The sequence below is a fragment of the Pongo pygmaeus genome, chromosome 9 (genome assembly GCF_028885625.2).
Source record: "Pongo pygmaeus isolate AG05252 chromosome 9, NHGRI_mPonPyg2-v2.0_pri, whole genome shotgun sequence".
NCBI classification, from domain to species: Eukaryota; Metazoa; Chordata; class Mammalia; order Primates; family Hominidae; genus Pongo; species Pongo pygmaeus.
The window spans coordinates 57,448,685-57,467,131 of NC_072382.2; the positions used below are offsets into that span (position 1 = coordinate 57,448,685).

Here is an 18,447-nt window from a genome sequence, read left to right on the forward strand (position 1 = left end):
AATCAATAAATCCGTAAATAGATTGAGTACCAAGAAAGGCTAATGCTGCCTTCAGAGAGAGATGTCTGAGAAGGCTTCCTAGGGAAGGGACATCTGATAGCTTAAAAGATAGGCAAGGTTGGGGCTGGGCACAGTGGTTCACACCTGTAATCCCAGCACTCTGGGAGGCCGAGGCGGGCAGATGACGAGGTCAGGAGTTCGAGACCAGCCTGGCCAACATGGCGAAACCCTGTCTCTACTAAAAATACAAAAATCAGCCGGGTGTGGTGGCAGGCACCTGTAATCCCAGCTACTCCAGAGGCTGAGGCAGGAGAGTCGCTTGAAACCAGAAGGTGGAGGTTGCAGTGAGCCAAGATCACACCACTGCACTCCAGCCTGGGCCAAAGAGCAAAACTCCATCTCAAAAAAAAAAAAAAAGAAAAAAGAAAAGGCAGGGTTTACCAGCCAAAATATCGCATGTGTGCAAAGATGCAGAGGAGTGACAGAAAATGACTAGGTGTATCTGGAGCTTAGGGTACCAGGGAGAATGGCGGGCAAGGAAGCAGGAAGAGGTGTGTGTTTGAGGACCAGATTGTGGTGGGGGCCTGCTCTGCTAGAGTTTCAACTTTGTGATGAAGTTCATGGGAGCCGTGAAGATTTTCAGATAGGAGGTGAATTATCAGATTTTCACTGTAGAAAGATCATTCCAGCAGCAACCAATGTGGAGAATGGGAGGGCATAGTCAGTACTGGAGGTAAGGGGAACAATTAGGAAGCTGTTGCAATAGTCCACAAGAAGAATGCAGAAGATCTGAACTGGAGTAGTGACAGTGGAGTGTGGAGGGGAGGCATGAAGACCCATTCAAAAGATTTTTAAGCAGTTCCTTCCAGTATCATGATTCTGTCATCGCAGTATGGCCCTTTTCAAAACTTAGGGGAAATATTTTTTGCCTTATAGGCTATTATAAAGAACCTTTATAGTTACGAAGGTAACATAGGCTGGGCGCGGTGGCTCATGCCTGTAATCTCAGCACTTTGGGAGGCCAAGGTGGGTGGATTACCTGAGGTCAGGAGTTCGAGACCAGCCTGGACAACATGGTGAAACCCCATCTCTACCAAAACTACAATGAATAAATAAATAAATAAATAAATAAATAAATAAATAAATAAACAAATAAATAAATAAATGAAATAGCCAGGTGTGGTGGCGGGCACCTGTAATCCCAGCTACTTGGGAGGCTGAGGTAGGAGAATCACTTGAACCTGGGAGGCAGAGGTTGCAGTGAGCCGAGATTGTGCCATTGCATCCCAGCCTGGGCAACAAGAGGGAAACTCCACCTCAAAAAAAAAAAAGTAACATATATATTGATTATGAGAACTTTAGAAAGCATAATAAAGCATAAAGAATATAATATAAATCACTGGCCGGGCACAGTGGGTCAGCCTTTAATTTTTATTTCATGCATTTTTCTTGACCCTTGACACTTTCTATCTATACAAAGGTCTAATGTATTGCAGTAAGTTATGTAATAGTTAAAATTAATATATCAATGTTTCATAAAGTACACAAGCAATAGGACAACTGAGGCTGTTGGGAAATATCTGGGGAAGAAGGTTGCAGATGGCAAGATTTGTTTGGACATGGCAACCAAGCTTCCTAAGCTGTGACCTTAGAAAGTGGTATGAGAGGCTGGGCACGGTGGCTCACCCGTGTAATCCCAACACTTTGGGAGGCTGAGGTGGGTGGATCACCTGAGGTCAGGAGTTCAAGACCAGCCTGGCCAACATGGTGAAACCCCGTCTCTACTAAAAATACAAAAATTAGCCAGGCATGGTGGCACGTGCTTGTGATCCCAGCTGAGGCAGGAGAATCACTTGAACCCAGGAGGCGGAGGTTGCAGTGAGCCGAGATCAAGCCACTGCACTCCAGCCTGGGCCACAGAGCAAGACTCATCTCAAAAAAAAAATAGTGCTTGCATGTGACCAGAGGGGAAGAGTCAGCTCTTTTGATGATCACATTGTCCTTGCTGCCTTAGGTTGAGGTTGCAGTTAATTAAATTCCAAAATATTTTCTTCCATCCTGTACTTCACAGTTTTCTGGATCTAAATTCAGGACTTGATATTTTTCCTATCATGTTTCATCTGCTATCTTCCTGACCAGGGAGAGCTTTGTGGATCCAGATGATTCTGGCAATAACTTCCACAGGTCCTGTCAATCCCCTCTGCTAGGGACTGAATTGTGATCCCCCAAAATTTATATGTGGAAGCCTTAATGCCCAATGTGCTGGTATTTGGAGATGGGGCCTACAGGAGGACGTTAGGATTAGATGAGGTTATGAGTGTGGGGTGCTCATGTTGGATTAGTGCCCTTATAATGAGAGACACCAGAAAGCTGCTTTTGATTTCTCACTCCCCTGACCCCAAACCATGTGAGGAAGAAAGCCCTCACCAGAATTCAACTATGCTGACACCACAATCTTGGACTTCCAGCCTCCAGAACAGTGAAAAAATAATGTCTGTTTTTTAAGCCATCCATTGTATAGTAGAGTTGACCCTTGAGCAACGCAAGGGTGAGGGGAACCAACCCACCATATAGTCAAAAATCCACATATAATTCTTGACTCCCCCAAAACATAACTACTGGCCTACTGTTGGCCAGAAGCCCTACTGATAATATAAACAGTAAGTTAACACATCTTCCATATGTTATATGTATTATATACTTTATTCTTACAAAGTAAGCTAGAATAAAGAAAATGTTATTAAGAAAATCATAAGGTAAAATATATATACTATTCATTAAGTGGAAGAGGGTCACCATAAAGGACTTCATTCTCATCATTCTCACAGTGAGTAGGCTGAGGAGGTAGGGGAAGAGGAGCAGTTGATGTTGTTGTCTCAGGGATGACAAAGCTAAAGGAGGTGAAAGGGGAAACAAGAGAGGCAGGCACACTTGGTGTAACTTTATGAAAATACATTGTAATTTGTCTTTTTTGCTTTTTCATGTCTCTAAATTTTTTGTCTATACAATACCAATCCTTCTCCAACCATATGCTTTAGTTTCAGTCTCTGTATCACAGAAAGGTCCATGTCGTAAAAGGAGTCAAAAGCCGCCGGGCGCAGTGGCTCACGCCTGTAATCCCAGCACTTTGGGAGGCCGAGGGAGGTGGATCGCCTGAGGTCTGGAGTTTGAGACCAGCCTGGCCAACATGGTGAAACCTCGTCTCTATTAAAAATACAAACATTAGCCGGGCACGGTGGCTCACGCCTGTAATCCCAGCACTTTGGGAGGCTGAGGCAGGTGGATCACTTGAGGTCAAGAGATTGAGACCATCCTGGCCAACATGGTGAAACCCCATCTCTACTAAAAATACAAAAATGAGCTGGGCATGGTGGCGCATGTCTATTGTCCCAGCTACTTAGGAGGCTGAGACAGGAGAATGGCTTGAACCCGGGAGGTGGAGGTTGCAGTGAGCCGAGATCACACCACTGTACTCTAGCCTGGCGACAGAGCGAGACTCCGTCTCAAAAAAAAAAAAAAAAAAAAATTACCCAGGCGAGGTGGTACACACCTATAATCCCAGCTACTCTGGAGGCTCGGGCATGAGATTTGCTTGAACCCAGGAGGCGGAGGTTGCAGTGAGCAGAAATTGCGCCACTGCACTGCAGCCCAGGTGACAGAGTGAGACTTTGTCTCAAAACAAAAACAAAAAAGAAAAAACAGCAGAACAACAAGAAATTACTTTTTTTTTTTTTTTTAAGACAGCGTTTCACTCTTGTCGCCCTGGCTGGAGGGCAGTGGCGTGATCTTGGCTCACTACAACCTCCACCTCCTGGGTTCAAGCGAATCTCCTGCCTCAGCCTCCCAAGTAGCTGGAAATTCAGGCACCTTCCATCATGCCCAGCTAATTTTTTGTGTTTTCAGTAGAGATAGGGTTTCGCCATGTTGGCCAGGCTGGTCTCAAACTCCTGACCTCAGGTGATCCACCCACCTCAGCCTCCCGAAGTGCCAGAATTACAGGCGTGAGCCACTGCGCTCGCCCTAAGAAATCACTTTTTACTGTGATGTATAATTTCCTGGAGAGATTAACTACTCACTTGCTCACTCAGAGATGATCAGCGTCACACACTGTTTTAAGTGGGTACTCGCCATGCTTGAGCTCACCACAACAGCAACAGGAAGTGGCTAGGAAATTATTATAGTAGTATAATATATCCTACTGTTACTGTATACAATTATGATTTAATACTGCATCTTTACATTTACATACGTTTCTCTTGACTTCAAATGGCGCCATGTGCTGTCTGTGTATGTGTGTATACGTTTTTATGAACTTTAACTTTTTATAATAGATTTGTGTCTATTTTATGGTAGTAAGTGATAAAATAGACTAATATCTACATGTATTTTATGTATTCATGACATACCTAACTTTTTCTTATTTTTTATATTTATTTCCAGGCTACATGGTTCATCTGTATTTTTATTTTATTTTTATTTTTGAGATGGAGTCTCGCTCTGTCACCCAGTCTGGAGTGCAGTGGCGCAATCTTGGCTCACTGCAACCTCTGCCTCCTGGGTTCAAGCAATTCTTCTGCCTCAGCCTCCTAAGTAGCTGGGACTATACACATGAGCCACTACACCTGGATAATTTTTGTACTTTTAGTAGAGATGAGGTTTCACTATGTTGGCCAAGGTGGTCTCAAACTCCTAATGCCAGGTGATCCACCCACCTCGGCCTCCCAAAGTGCTGGCATTACAGGCATGAGCCACCATGCCTGGCTGATCTGTATTTTTAAATAGTCGCAAATCTCAAAAAAAATTTTCAATGTATTTATGGGGGAAAAAATCCCATATATAAGTGGACCTGCACAGTTTAAACTCATGTTGTTCAAGGATCAACTATATTTTGTTATCACAGCCAGAGCCTGAGCCAATTAAGACACCTTCTTTATCCCATTATCGCATGACTCCATTATCCTCAATTCTCACTTTCTTGTCATATAGTAGCGTCACCAGGTTACATGGTGACTCACCTTCCAGTGCCGTTGCATTTGCTCCACAAGCTGCCTTAGGTCCCACCTGGCCTCCAACCCCCACATCTCCTACAGATTTGAACAGGCCCTCCTCGGGGCCCTCCATCCCCCGTTAATCAAGATATGAAAGACAGACAGACACTAATATTTAATAAAACAGTTAAAACCATAGGCTCTGAAGCCAGAATGTCATAGTTCTATCCTCTGCTAATTCCCTGACTTTAGGCAAGTAATTCAACCTACCTGTGCTTCAGTTTCCTTATCTGGAAAACAAGGTCATTACATGAGTTAGTCTACCCATAGTACTTGGAACAGTATCTAGCACATTACAAACATTCAGTAATTGTTACCATAATTAATACTGTGTCTCGGCACAATGCTAAGTGCTTCATATGTAGTATCTTATGTAATTTTGATGTCAACCCTGTGAAACAGAATTGCCATCTCCTATTACATATAAGCAACATCCCTGGTCACTCTATCATTTTATCTTATTTTATTGTTTTTGTTTGTTTTTTGTTTTGAGACAGGGTCTCACTCTGTTGCCCAGGCAGGAATGCAATGACACCATCACGGCTCACTGCAGCTTCCACCTCTCGGGCTGAGGCGATACTCCTGCCTCAGCCTCCCAAGTAGCTGGGACCACAGGTGCACACCACCACACCAGCTAATTTTTTGTTTATAGTAGAGACAAGGTCTCACTATGTTTCCCAGGCTTGTCTCAAACTCCTGGGCTCAAGAGATCCTCCTGCCCTGGTTGGGATTACAGGCGTGAGCCACCATACCCAACCATCTTATCTTATTGTCTTTATAGTATCTACTACCATTCCCATATTACACCATTTATTAGTTTTCTTGTTTATTGTGTCTCCCCAACAACCCTGCATGCCTGAAAGCTCTTAGAGATAAAGAGACTTTGTCTTGTTCACCACAAAATTGCAGTGCCTAGTAGTAAATTCTCAATAAATATTTTTGAATACATGTATCATCAAATGAATGAAAAGGTGAGGTGAGGCCAGGTGTGATGGCTCACACCTGTTATCCCAGAACTTTGGGAGGCCGAGGTGGGTGGATCACCTGAGGTTAGGAGTTCGAGACCAGCCTGGACAACATGGCGAAACCCTGTCTCTACAAAAAATACAAAAAATTAGCCGGGCGTGGTGGCAGGCGCCTGTAGTCCCAGCTGCTTGGGAAGCTGAGGCAGGAGAATGGCGTGGACCCAGGAGGCAGAGCTTGCAGTGAGCCGAGATTGCGCCACCGCACCCAGCCTGGGCGACAGAGCGAGACTCTGTATCAAAATAAAATAAAATAAAATAAAAAGAGAGATGAACTTGCTAGGACAAGGTCACACAGCAAGTAAGTGACAGAACCAGAATTTGACATCAGGTCTAGATGGTTCTAAAAATCAATATTTACTTCTGCTTCCCAGAGCAGCCACAGTTGGGGGGAAAAAGCTGTAGGGGGCAGGGAGAGGGAGTGGATAACATTCAGCTTCCTAAGCCAGCGCTTCCCCTCTCTCCTCCCATTGGTCAAATGACATCACAGCTGGCAGAGTTGACATTGATATCCAAAGTGCTTTATGGACTAGCAACCCAGCTCCAGGTTGCACTTACAACCTTTTATGTCTCCACATCTAAGGGAGAGTAAATCTGTCTCATAAATCCCTGGGAGTTACATCATTGATTAAAGGCTATGTGCATCTCTTCTTTTGATATTAATCCAAAGAGGATGCACCAGTCTCTACTCACATAGTATTTTCTCACACTTTCACAACAGAGTACTAGTAATCTTTTTTGATATTTTAATTTTTGCCAATCTGAGAGATGCAGCTGGAGACTGCAATATTCTAAACCTCCCCAAATTGCTCCTGGGGATAACATCTTAGGTTACAGTAAAACCTAAGATCAGTGCTTGAGATAGTTTGCAGATCCTGTACTCGATCGATCAGCTGACACCACCCAGATCAATAAACTGGCTCATCTGGTCTTGTGGCCCCCATCCAGGAACTGACTCAGCACAAGAGGACAGCTTCAGTTCCCTATGATTTCATCTCCAACCTGACCAATTAGCATTCCCCACTTCCCGAGACTCTACCCAACAAATTAACCTTAAAAACTCCAATCCCTGAATTTTTGTGACCAGTCTCTGCTCTACATAGTATTTTCTCACACTTCTACAACACAGTAATCTTTTTGATATTTAAATTTTTGCCAATCTGAGAGACGGAAAAGAACTCATTTTAGGTTGATTAATTCAATTATGAGTGGGACTATGCATCTTTTTTTTTCTTTTTTTTTTCTTTCTTTCTTCTGAGGCAGAGTTTCACTTTTGTCCTCCAGGCTGGAGTGCAATGGTACGATCTTGGCTCACTGAAAGCTCCGCATCCCAGGTTCAAGTGATTCCCCTGCCTCAGGCTCTTGAGTAGCTGGGATTACATGTGCCCACCACCACGCCCAGCTAATGTTTTGTATTTTTAGTAGAGATGGGGTTTCGCCGTGTTGGCCACGCTGGTCTCGAACTCCTGACCTCAGGTGATCCGCCTGCCGGAGCCTCCCAACGTGCTGGGATTACAGGCGTGAGCCACTGCGCCCAGCCCATCTTTTCTTGTTTATTAGCCATGTATAAGCTGTTCATCTGTGAGCTGCCTGTTCCTGTCTTTTGCTAATTTGATTTGAGATTCTGCATGAGGACCTAGAGCGGCCCCAAAGTCCCACACCCGTCTGCTCCTCTCCGCACTATCAGCCCCTCCCCCTGCTTTGCTCGGTTCTCTACTGCCGCCTAGTGACACGGGTTAGTCTTACCACAGGCCTCACAGACGCAACTACTGCCTGCCTCTCCCTGAGGATAAATTTCCTGCTGGAATCATGCCCTTGATGCCTAGGTGGGATTGCCAGGTGTAGTTAATAAGAATGCAGGACCTCCCGTTAAGTTTTTAGGATTGCCAGGTTTAGTTAATAAGAATGCAGGATCTCCCGTTAAGTTTGAATTTCAAATAAACAAATACCTTTTTAGTTGTGACATACTTTTATCCAAATTTAACTGAGTGTCCTGTAATATATCTGGCAACCCTATTCCAAGGCTTCCCATTAAATTTCAGTCCCCACCCTCCACCATTCCTTACTGGCTGTCACTCTCAGCAAGTTCCATTCTACTACATTCCTCCCCAGTGGTTTCCTAAATGGCACCGTTAGGCGGTACATGAATCACTGTTGTGAAGACCTTGCCTCTGGCTCAATCCTGGGTTTGAATCCTAGCTCCAGCCACTTTGCTAATTTATTTTAAAACTGTATCTAGTCAGAACTTAATCATTTTATTGCATATGTTTTTACAGTTACCTTCTATTTAAGTCGAGTGATAGTGAATTCCCAGATTTCTTTTTAAAACAGATTTAAAGCCAGGCACGGTGGCTCACGCCTGTAATCCCAACACTTTGGGAGGCCAAGGCGGGTGGATCACGAGGTCAGGAGTTCAAGACCAGCCTGGCCAAGATGGTGAAACCCTATCTCTACTAAAAATACAAAAATTAGCTGGGCACAGTGGCAGGCTGAGGCAGGAGAATCGCTTGAACCCAGGAGGCAGAGTTTGCAGTGAGCCAAGATCACGCCACTGCACTCTAGTCTGGGTGACAGAGCAAGACTCTGTCTCAAAAAAAAAAAAAAAAATGAAAAAATGAAAAAAAAATTAATCTTTAAAAACCTGAAGAAAAGGGATTGAATAGTACAGATGATAAGTGGAAATGGCAAAAGTCATAAGGCAGCTTCTGAAATGATTAAAGTTTGGGAAATATTGTCCTGTTCCCATCCTGGGAGTCAACACAGATCAGCACAGTGCTGACTGAAATAATGTGCTCCTTTTGTAGCAGGACAAGCTGTAGACAAAACCCCTCAGATACTGAGTTAAAGAAGGAAGGGCTTTATTTGGCCAGGAGATCGGCAAGACACATCTCCAAAAAACCAAGCTCCCGGAGTGAGCAATTCCTGTCCCTTTTAAGGGCTCACAACTCTAAGGGGGTCCACGTGAGAGGGTCGTGATTGATTGAGCAAGTAGGGGTACGTGACTGGGGGCTGCATGCACTGGTAATCAGAACGGAAGAGAACAGGACAGGGATTTTCACAATGCTTTTCCATACAATGTCTGCAATCTATAGATAACATAACTGGTTAGGTCAGGGGTCAATCTTTAACCAGGCCCAGGGCACGGCGCCAGGCTGTCTGCCTGTGGATTTCATTTCTGCCTTTTACTTCTTCTAGTTTTTACTTCTTCTTTTTTTGGAGGCAGAAATTGGGCATAAGACAATATGAGGCGTGGTCTCCTCCCTTACTTTATGTGGCCCTGGTTTCAGGAGGAAACTTCATAACTCAGAGGGTGCCCAGAGGAGGAGGGAAAACTCAAAGATATATAACTTTCATTTGGGGGCTGTGGCAGTGTAATGACTCAACAGGTTTTCCTTGCCTGCTGCCTAGACAAAGCTGATGTATCAAGACAGGGGAACTGTGGCCAGGCGCAGTGGCTCACGCCTGTAATCCCAGCACTTTGGGAGGCTGAGGTTGGTAAATCACAAGGTCAGGAGTTCGAGACCAGCCTGGCCAACATGCTGAAACCCCGTCTCTACAAAAAATACAAAAAATTAGCCAGGCGTGGTGGCAGACTCCTGTAATCCCAGCTACTCAGAAGGCTGAGGCAGAGAATTGCTTGAACTCAGGAGGCAGAGTTTGCAGTGAGCCAAGATCTCACCTCTACACTCCAGCCTAGGTGACAGAGTGAGACTCCCTTTACTTTACTTTCTTAATAATTTACTTAATTCCTTTACTTTCTTAATAAACTTGCTTTCACGCCATCTCAAAAAAAAAAAAAAAAAAAGACAGGGGAATTAGAATACAGAAGGAGTTTAATTCATGCAGAACTGGCTGTACAGGAGACCAGAATTTTATTATTACTCAAATTAATCTCCCCAAAATTTCAGCAATCTGAATTTTTTTTCTAATATTTTATTAATTCAAAAGCACTTTACAAGAAAATATAAGTATGGCTTCCAATAGGAATGTTATACCTGGACTTGGTACCAAGCTCACAGATTTGAGTTTGCAAGGAAAAACAGGCTTTCAAGTTAAACAACAATTTGTAACCAAAACTTTAATCCCAAGGATTCTCATAAAACATACTACAAATGACAGCATGAAAAAAAAATCTTGCCCAGTAACTCAAAGTTCGGCTCTACAATGTACCCTTAAACTGGCAGGACATTTTTGAAATCTCAAATTTGCACATAAAGAATGTCACGAACAGCCATGTATTCATATACAGCAATCAAATAAATAACTTATGACCTAAAGCAAAGGCAAACTTTCTTGAAACTTAACAGATTCTATACCAACTAGGCAACCTCTGCCCAGGATGAAAGTTGGATTTTTCAACAACCTGTAATTTAATAGTGCAGCGTTTATTTTTACCTGATGGCCTGTGTTTCACAGCAGTTTTTAAAGACTGCTTGTTCAACTATAGCTGCATCCTATATCCCAGCTACGGAAAAAAAGTAAATCTTAGTTCAATTTTTGCCAGTTGCTGCTGTATTTAAAAAAAAAAAAAATCACACTTCCGCTGGGCAGGTTTAGAGGTTTATTGTCAGTCTATGCGTAACTAAAGTTCAAAGCAAATTCAATCTTGCTTAAGGGAACATTGTAAAGTAACAATTCTTGGTATTACATGCCTCATATGATCCATTTCAAACCATAGAGAATTACACCTCTGTGTCACTGTTTCCACAGACAAACAGATTTGAACAGCTAAAACATCTTAAAAATGCACCAAGCTTATGAAGTCTCAAACAAAACTTGAATTTTCTGTACATACTCCTGTCAGATGAAGTAATTTCCTGTACACCACTTCTCTTGCAAACTGTCTTCTATTTCCTTTCATTTGACCTAGATTGGCTACGAGACCTAGAGAAGGATCGGGACGGCTTGTGATTTCTCTCCCGAGACAGCGATCTCTCTCTTCTCCTATCTCTAGAAAGCGACCTGCTCCAGCTGCGAGAGAAGCTTCTCCTTCTTGGAGATCTGCAAGGAGGTGGAGGACTACTCCTACGATAATCATCTTGAGGGCGACGACCCCAAGAGGGAGGTGGGCCATGATTTCTACTTCTTTTTTCACCATTGGACAGTTCCACTCTTACACGGCAGCCACATAGTGTTCTTCCATCTAGCTCTCGGGGATGGAATTGCATCAGCTCCATCTCGGGGATCTTCAAATTCAACAAAAGCAAAGCCGGGTGGGTTTCTAGCAACCCACACACTTCGGAGTGGTCCATAGTAGCCAAAAGCCCGCTCCAATTCGGTCTTGTTGCCATTGTTTCCAAGATTGCCTACATAAACCTTTCAGTCCAATGGACAGGAATAACGATGCATTTCGAGATCTAGGGTTAAAAAACGCAGCGGCTTAAATCCACATGCTCCGATGGGCCTTCCTGCTTTCCTCCAGCCCAACACCCACCAATGCTCTCCCTCACCCGGCGTCCATGAAATAGCGCCTGAATTTTATTTTATTTTATTTTATTTTATTTTATTTTATTATACTTTAAGTCTAGGGTACATGTGCACAATGTGCAGGTTTGTTACGTATGTATACATGTGCCATGTTGGTGTGCTGCACCCATTAACTTATCATTGACATAGGTATATCTCCTACTGCTATCCCTCCCCCCTCCTCCCACCCCATGACAGGCCCTGGTGTGTGGTGTTCCCCACCCTGTGTCCATGTGTTCTCATTGTTCAATTCCCACCTATGAGTAAGAACATGTGGTGTTTGGTTTTCTATCCTTGCGATAGTTTGCTCAGAATGATGGTTTCCAACTTCATCCATGTCCCTACAAAGGACATGAACTCTTCATTTTTTATGGCTGCATAGTATTCCATGGTGTATATGTGCCACATTTTCTTAATCCAGTCTATCATTGACGGACATTTGGGTTGGTTCCAAGTCTGTGCTATTGTGAATTGTGCTGCAATAAACATACGTGTGCACGTGTCTTTATAGCAGCATGATTTATAATCCTTTGGGTATATACCCGGTAATGGGAAGGCTGGGTCAAATGGTATTTCTAGTTCTAGATCCTTGAGGAATCGCCACACCATCTTCCACAATGGCTGAACTAGTTTACAGTCCCACCAACAGTGTAAAAGTGTTCCTATTTCTCCACATCCTCTCTAGCACCTGTTGTTTCCTGACTTTTTAATGATTGCCATTCTAACTGGTGTGAGATAGTATCGCATTGTGGTTTTGACTTGCATTTCTCTGATGGCCGGTGATGATGAGCATTTTTTCATGTGTCTATTGGCTGCATAAATGTCTGCTTTTGAGAAGTGTCTGTTCATATCCTTTGCCCACTTTTTGATGGGGTTGTTTGATTTTTTCTTGTAAATTTGTTTAAGTTCTTTGTAGATTCTGGATATTAGCCCTTTGTCAGATGAGTAGATTGCAAAAATTTTCTCCCAGTCTGTAGGTTGCCTGTTCACTCTGATGGTCGTTTCTTTTGCTGTGCAGAAGCTCTTTAGTTTAATTAGATCCCATTTGTCAATTTTGGCTTTTGTTGCCGTTGCTTTTGGTGTTTTAGTCATGAAGTCCTTGCCCATGCCTATGTCCTGAATGGTATTGCCTAGGTTTTCTTCTAGGGTTTTTATGATTTTTAGATCTGACATTTAAGTCTTTAATCCATCTTGAATTAATTTTTGTATAAGGTGTAAGGAAGGGATCCAGTTTCAGCTTTCTACATATGGCTAGCCAGTTTTCCCAGCACCATTTATTAAATAGGGAATCATTTCCCCATTTCTTGTTTTTGTCAGGTTTGTCAAAGATCAGATAGTTGTAGATATGCGGCATTATTTCTGAGGGCTCCGTTCTGTTCTATTGGTGTATATATCTGTTTTGGTACCAGTACCATGCGGTTTTGGTTACTATAGCCTTGTAGTATAGTTTGAAGTCAGGTAGCGTGATGTCTCCAGCTTTGTTCTTTTGGCTTAGGATTGACTTGGCCATGCAGGCTCTTTTTTGGTTCCATATGAACTTTAAAGTAGTTTTTTCCAATTCTGTGAAGAAAGTCATTGGTAGCTTGATGGAGATGGCATTGAATCTATAAATTACCTTGGGCAGTAAGGCCATTTTCATGATATTGATTCTTCCTATCCATGAGCATGGAATGTTCTTCCCTTTGTTTGTATCCTCTTTTATTTCGTTGAGCAGTGGTTTGTAATTCTCCTTGAAGAGGTCTTTCACATCCCTTGTAAGTTGGATTCCTAGGTATTTTTTTCTCTTTGAAGCAATTGTGAATGGGAGTTTACTCATGATTTGGCTCTCTGTTTGTCTGTTATTGGTGTATAGGAATGCTTGTGATTTTTGCACATTTATTTTGTATCCTGAGACTTTGCTGAAGTTGCTTATCAGCTTAAGGAGATTTTGGGCTGAGATGATGGGGTTTTCTAAAAGTACAATCATGTCATCTGCAAACAGGGACAATTTGACTTCCTCTTTTCCTAATTGAATACCCTTTATTTCTTTCTCCTGCCTGATTGCCCTGGCCAGAACTTCCAACACTATGTTGAATAGGAGTGGTGAGAGAGGGCATCCCTATCTTGTGCCAGTTTTCAAAGGGAATGCTTCCAGTGTTTGCCCATTCAGCATGATATTGGCTGTGGGTTTGTCATAAATAGCTCTTATTATTTTGAGATACGTCCCATCAATACCTAATTTATTGAGAGTTTTTAGCATGAAGGGCTGTTGAATTTTGTCGAAGGCCTTTTCTACATCTATTGAGATAATCATGTGGTTTTTGTCATTGGTTCTGTTTATATGCTGGATTATGTTTATTGATTTGCGTATGTTGAACCAGCCTTGCATCCCAGGGATGAAGCTCACTTGATTATGGTGGGTAAGCTTTTTGATGTGCTGCTGGATTTGGTTTGCCAGTATTTTATTGAGGATTTTTGCATCAATGTTCATCAGGGATATTGGTCTAAAATTCTCTTTTTTGGTTGTGTCTCTGCCAGGCTTTGGTATCAGGATGATGCTGGCCTCATAAAATGAGTTAGGGAGGAGTCCCTCTTTTTCTATTGATTGGAATAGTTTCAGAAGGAATGGTACCAGCTCTTCTTTGTATGTCTGGTAGAATTCGGCTGTGAATCCGTCTGGTCCTGGACTTTTTTTGGTTGGTGGGCTCTTAATTATTGCCTCAATTTCAGAGCCTGTTATTGGTCTATTCAGGGATTCAGCTTCTTCCTCGTTTAGTCTTGGGAGGGTGTATGTGTCCAGGAATTCATCCATTTCTTCTAGATTTTCTAGTTTATTTGCATAGAGGTGTTTGTAGTATTCTCTGATGGTAGTTTTTATCTCTGTGGGATCGGTGGTGATATCCCCTTTATCATTTTTATGTGTCTATTTGATTCTTCTCTCTTTTCTTCTTTATTAGTCTTGCTAGCGGTCTATCAATTTTGTTGATCTTTTCAAAAAACCAGCTCCTGGATTCATTGATTTTTTGAAGGGTTTTTTTGTGTCTCTATCTCCTTCAGTTCTGCTCTGATCTTAGTTATTTCTTGCCTTCTGCTAGCTTTTGAATGTGTTTGCTCTTGCTTCTCCAGTTCTTTTAATTGTGATGTTAGGGTGTCAATTTTAGATCTTTCCTGCTTTCTCTTGTGGGCATTTAGTGCTATAAATTTCCCTCTACACACTGCTTTCAGTGTGTCCCAGAGATTCTGGTATGTTGTGTCTTTGTTCTCCTTGGTTTCAAAGAACATCTTTATTTCTGCCTTCATTTTGTTATGTACCCAGTAGTCATTCAGGAGCAGGTTGTTCAGTTTCCATGTAGTTGAGCACTTTTGAGTGAGTTTCTTAATCCTGAGTTCTAATTTGATTGCAGTGTGGTCTGAGAGACAGTTTGTTATGATTTCTGTTCTTTTACATTTGCTGAGGAGTGCTTTACTTCCAACTATGTGGTCAATTTTGGAATAAGTGCAATGTGGTGCTAAGAAGAATGTATATTCTGTTGATTTGGGGTGGAGAGTTCTGTAGATGTCTATTAGGTCTGCTTGGTATAGAGCTGAGTTCAATTCCTGGATATCCTTGTTAACTTTCTGTCTCATTGATCTGTCTAATGTTGACAGTGGGGTGTTAAAGTCTCCCATTGTTATTGTGTGGCAGTCTAAGTCTCTTTGTAGGTCTCTAAGGACTTGCTTTATGACTCTGGGTGCTCCTGTATTGGGTGCATATATATTTAGGGTAGTTAGCTCTTCTTGTTGAATTGATCCCTTTACATTAAGTAATGGCCTTCTTTGTCTCTTCTGATCTTCATTGGTTTAAAGTCTGTTTTATCAGAGACTAGGACTGCAACCCCTGCTTTTTTTTTGTTTTCCATTTGCTTGGTAGATCTTCCTCCATCCCTTTATTTTGAGCCTATGTGTGTCTCTGCACGTGAGATGGGTCTCCTGAATACAGCACACTGATGGGTCTTGACTCTTTATCCAATTTGCCAGTCTGTGTCTTTTAATTGGAGCATTTAGCCCATTTACATTTAAGGTTAATATTGTTATGTGTGAATTTGATCCTGTCATTATGATGTCAGCTGGGTATTTTGCTCGTTAGTTGATGCAGTTTCTTCCTAGCCTCGATGTTCTTTACAATTTGGCATGTTTTTTCAGTGGCTGGTACCGGTTGTTCCTTTCCATGTTTAGTGCTTCCTTCAGGAGCTCTTGTAAGGCAGGCCTGGTGGTGACAACATCTCTCAAAATTTGCTTGTCTGTGAAGGATTTTATTTCTCCTTCACTTATGAAGCTTAGTTTGGCTGGGCATGAAATTCTGGATTGAAAATTCTTTTCTTTAAGAATGTTGAATATTGGCCCCCACTCTCTTCTGGCTTGCAGAGTTTCTGCTGAGAGATCAGCTGTTAGTCTGATGGGCTTCCCTTTGTGGGTAACCTGACCTTTCTCTCTGGCTGCCCTTAACATTGTTTCCTTCATTTCAACTTTGGTGAATCTGACAATTATGTGTCTTGGAGTTGGTCTTCTCAAGGAGTGTCTTTGTGGCGTTCTCTGTACTTCCAAATTTGAATGTTGGCCTGCCTTGCTAGGTTGGGGAAGTTCTCCTGGATAATATCCTGAGGAGTGTTTTCCAACTTGGTTCCATTCTCCCTGTCACTTTCAGGTACACCAATCAGACATAGATTTGGTCTTTTCACATCGTCCCATATTTCTTGGTGGCTTTGTTCATTTCTTTTTACTCTTTTTTCTCTAAACTTCTCTTCTCACTTCATTTCATTCATTTGATTTTCAATCACTGATACCCCTTCTTCCATTTGATCGAATTGGCTACTAAAGCTTGTGCATGTGTCACATAGTTCTCGTGCCATGGTTTTCAGCTCCATCAGGTCATTTAAGGTCTTCTCTATGCTGTTTATTCTAGTTAGTCATTCATCCAATCTTTTTTCAAGGTTTTTAGCTTCTTTGCAATGGGTTGGAACATCCTCTTTTAGCTCAGAGAAGTTTGTTATTACCGATCTTCTGAAGCCTTCTTCTCTCAACTCATCAAAGTCATTCTCTGTCCAGTTTTGTTCCATTCCTGGTGAGGAGCTGTGTTCCTTTGGAGGAGAAGAGGCATTCTGATGTTTAGAATTTTCAGCTTTTCTGCTCTGGTTTCTCCCCATCTTTGTGGTTTTATCTACCTTTGGTTTTTGATGATGGTGACGTACAGATGGGATTTTGGTGTGGATGTCCTTTCTGTTTGTTAGTTTTCTTTCTAACAGTCAGGTCCCTCAGCTGCAGGTCTGTTGGAGTTTGCTGGAGGTCCACACCAGACCCTGTTTGCCTGGGTATCACCAGCGGAGGCTGCAGAACTGCAAATATTTCTGCCTGATTGTTCTTCTGGAAGCTTCGTCTTAGAGGGGCACCTGGCCGTATGAGGTGTCAGTCAGCCTCTACTGGGAGGTGCCTCCCAGTTAGGCTACTCAGGGATCAGGGACCCACTTGAGGAGGCAGTCTGTCCATTCTCAGATCTCAAACTCTGTGCTGGGAGAACCACTACTCCCTTCAAAGCTGTCAGACAGGGACATTTAAGTCTGCAGAAGTTTCTGCTGCCTTTTGTTCAGCTATGCCCTGCCCCCAGAGGTGGAGTCTAAAGATGCAGGCAGGCCTCCTTGAGCTGCTGTGGGCTCCACCCAGTTCGAGCTTCCCAGCGGCTTTGTTTACCTACTCAAGCCTCAGCAATGGCGGATGCCCCTCCCCGAGCCTCGCTGCCGCCTTGCAGTTGGATCTCAGACTGCTGTGCTAGCAGTGAGTAAGGCTCCGTGGGCGTGGGACCCTCTGAGCCAGGTGCGGGATATAATCTCCTGGTGTGCCGTTTGCTAAGACAATTGGAAAAGCATGGTATTAGGGTGGGAGTGACCCGATTTTCCAGGTGCTGTCCATCATGGCTTCCCTTGGCTAGGAAAGGGAATTCCCCAACCCCTTGCGCTTCCTGGGTGAGGCATCACCTCGCCCTGCTTTGGCTCACAGTCTGTGGGCTGCACCCACTCTCTTGCACCCACTGTCCGACAAGCCCCAGTGAGATGAACCCGGTACCTCAGTTGGAAATGCAGAAATCACCCATCTTCTGCGTTGCTCACACTGGGAGCTGTAGACTGGAGCTGTTCCTATTTGGTCATCTTGGAACCAATCAATCTGAATTTTTAAGGATAATTTGGTGGGTAGAGGCTCGGGAAGTGGCGAATGCTAATTGGTCAGGTTGGAGATGAAATCATAGGGAGCTGAAGCTGTCCTCTTGCACTAAGTCAGTTCCTGGCTGGGAGCCACAAGACCAGATGAGCTAGTTTATTGATCTGGGTGGTGTCAGCTGATCCATCAAGTACAGGATCTGCAGACTATCTCAAGCACTGATCTTAGGTTTTACTGTAACCTAAGATGTTATCCCCAGGAGCAATTTGGGGAGGTTTAGAATCTTGCAGCCTCCAGCTATTGGACTCCAAAGCCATAATTTCTAATATTGTGGCTAATTTATTAGTCCTACAAAGGCAGTCTAATCACCAGGCAGGAAGAGGATTTATTTTGGGAAAGGGCTGTTATTGTCTTTGTCTTAGAGTTAACCTATAAACTAAGTTCCTCCCAAAGTTAATTCAGCCTACGCCTAGGAATGAACATGGACAGCTTGGAGATTAGAAACAAGATAGAGTCAGTTAGGTCAGATCTCTTTCACTGTCATAATTTTTTCAGTTATAATTTGTACAAAGGTAGTTTCAGCGACGAGAATGTCAGAGACATATTTTGAACCAGAGCAACTCCATCTTGAATAGGGGCTAGGCTGCATTCCCAGGTGTTAGGTATGCTTAGTCACAGGAGGAGATAGGAGGTTGGCACAAGATACAGGTCACAAAAACCTTGCTGATAAAACAGGATGCCAT

The 18,447-nt window shown here is 43.0% G+C and overlaps 1 pseudogene; it reads right to left on the minus strand.

Moving 5' to 3' along the window:
• Nucleotides 1-10,660: 10,660 nt before the first annotated feature.
• LOC129007217 (serine/arginine-rich splicing factor 3-like) lies at nucleotides 10,661-11,419 on the minus strand (annotated as a pseudogene).
• Between the last annotated feature and the right edge of the window lie 7,028 nt (nucleotides 11,420-18,447).